At 40.2% G+C, this 2,816-nt stretch overlaps 1 long non-coding RNA gene across 1 annotated transcript; it reads right to left on the reverse strand.

The window, feature by feature from the left end:
* On the reverse strand, positions 1,189-2,613 carry LOC109834017. Its single transcript, XR_002245426.1, has 2 exons — positions 2,511-2,613; positions 1,189-1,543 (listed from the first exon to the last, which is right to left on the reverse strand). It is a non-coding gene; the product is annotated as an uncharacterized LOC109834017 (long non-coding RNA).

Raw genomic sequence — 2,816 nt, forward strand, 5'->3', positions numbered from 1 at the left:
GCACGCAATAGCAAGTAGAACATTGTACTCACTCTAATATTTTTCAAATTTCTTGTACATTTTGGTTGCCATTAACTTAACATATTCATCATCATCTTTCATCCCACTCTTTAAAGTACGTTGCACAATAAATACTTGAAGAAAGTAGAGATTAGCTGTTGGATAATTCGTACCGGAGAAAAGACAAGTGACTGCTAGAAATCATGATACTTAAGTGAGAAATTCAAGGTGTGTTTTCATTGATTTATGAAGTTTAGAGGGGTTTTGTTCAAAACCCCCAATGTTCATGGGGATACCCTAAACTTCAAATTTGACTGACGCATATAACTGCAGCCTAATGATATTCGAGCTGCTGAATATGGAGGAGCTTTAGCAGTAGGGGTGTGCACAGGGGTATTCTCAGGAGAGGAGCTGAAGCAGGCAATCAATGGTAGTGCCATTATCCTCGCAGATGTTAAAGATACCTAATTTTGATGAAGCTTAGAGAGAGAAAGAGAGAACTTACAGAGAGCTCTGCCATTATCCTCGCAGATCTTAAAGATACCTAATTTTGATGAAGCTTAGAGAGAGAAAGAAAGAACTTACAGAGAGGATCTAGCTCGCCGTTTGTCGCTGCTCGTCGCTCGCCGTCACTCGTCGCCACTTTTGATGAAACGACGCCGCTCGCCGCCGCTCGCCGCCTTATCCGTCGCCCGGTTCGGCACCGCACGCTCCTCACTGCCGCTCGCCGCCGCACGCAGATGAAATCTAAGGTTTTGTTTATGAGAAACGAAGAGAGACCCAATTCACCCAAAATAGGCATACTCAATTTCAACAACACACGCATACGGTCAAGGTGGCCATTATGAGGAACAGGGTGCTTAGGCATACCTAATTCACCCAAAATAGGCTTAAGGCGTCAATATTCAATAGGAGCTCCTAGACGCTATATTGTGAGGCCTCAGAGCTGCCTCCGCCAAGGTAGAAGTCGGGACTGCTTTTTAAACAGCCTGATAGTATGAAACAAATGTCCTATTGTATACAGGAAAATTGTAATGAAATAATGCAAGAGAATAGAAGTCATACTCATGGCCGCATAGTGTATGAGCATAAGCAAATCTCGAGTCTAGTTGCACTGCACGTAGAAAATTTTTTCATTGTAGTTTCATTCTTCAATCAAATAATGTCATCAACTACACAAGCTGATACTTGATGTTAAATAATCAATTAGTATACCAGTACAGAGATCATACTAAATGAATCTTTCACAAAAAAAGAGATCTTGAAAGTTTTCTCAGTAACATATATGAAATTTTATTCAAGGGAATTAAAATTACCCAAGACATTTTCCAGCTGAAAAGGCAGAAATACAAATCAGACAATAAGACACTTTACCCATGATAGCAGCAAGCACAAAACGATTATCCAAGCTCCAAACAATCATATTAACACCACGAGGAGTGGGCTGAAATCTTTGCCGTGGACCTCCACGAGCAGGCTGCGGAGGCATTGGAGGTGGAGGAACCTTAAGATGATAAGCACGTGTCCAACGCCCAACTTTTCACTGACATAAACCAAAATCTAATAAGAGAAACTCCAAAGAAATTATGTGAAATCATAGTAAGATGCATCATTAATATGGCAACTGAAGCGATTAAATGAGAAGTGTCCAAAAACAATTGTTTTAACAGTTTCCTCCCCCTCCATGTCCAGGCACTTTGGAAGCAGATCTTTCTCTAGAGATGCTTCAACAGAAATTCTTTTATCAATGCCAATACACAAGATAATAGCTAAAAGTTGGTTTGGTGACCAAAGCTTTGGTGATGTAAAAGCGGACAAAAGAATAAACTGTTAATACCAATATGCAATAAGAACTGCTGTACACATCCAACAGGTGTCAATACCACATATTATAAGAAACTCATATGGAACCTATCAGAAGTCCAATCCATGCATCACATTACATGAATCACATTACAAAAAGAGATTTATAAACATCCATAATTGCAAAATTTTGCCTGTCCATTATACTTATTCCTACATAGTTCTAAAGCATGTTCGCACTACCACATGTGTTTAGACATAAACAGGACTCAATACCACATATTTATAAGAAACTAATACAGAGCTCACCATAAGGCCGACCATGAATCCGCATGCAATAACAGATATGAGATTATCCATAGTTGCAATTTTTTTGGCTATCAGTTAGACTAATTCCTTCATATTCTAAGGCATGTTCTGACTTCTGCTTAATACAATAGTAAAGATCAAAATTAATGATTAGGTGACTACAGTTTTGTGATAGATCATACAGTCATCAAGTTTCCAATAACCAGACACTTCCAGAAACACATAATGGCATTCAGCACATAAGTTCAACCCACAAAGACAATCCTCCCAAGGATTTCAAGCCCACCAATCTCAAACGAGATGATAAAAAAACATTTTGATTCATCTAACAAGGATAACCATGAAAAGACAAGAAGTTTTACAAAGAAATATGAAAAAAGAAAAAAGGAAGAGCTCACATGGGATCTGCGTGATTTTGGAATCCGAATAATAGCACTTCCATCGCGAGAACATGTAACTATGTTGTCATGAGTGAACCTGAAAAAATGTGGGTCAGTATGCATCAATCTGACAGACAACTTTGATAAGGGCTAGTTGCGCCGTCGACGGAGAAATGGTCACCTGCAGAATGGGGGCCTCCCGTTGAAGCGGAGATTCTCGCGCCGATGAATGACCCCCAGCCAACGCTTCCATAGGAGCAGGAGATCCCCCTATTCGGCCAGGCGCGTCCTCAAGCGCCAAATCCTCTGCCTCACTGGACAATG

The sequence above is a fragment of the Asparagus officinalis genome, chromosome 3 (assembly GCF_001876935.1).
Source record: "Asparagus officinalis chromosome 3, Aspof.V1, whole genome shotgun sequence".
In the NCBI taxonomy this organism is placed as follows: Eukaryota; Viridiplantae; Streptophyta; class Magnoliopsida; order Asparagales; family Asparagaceae; genus Asparagus; species Asparagus officinalis.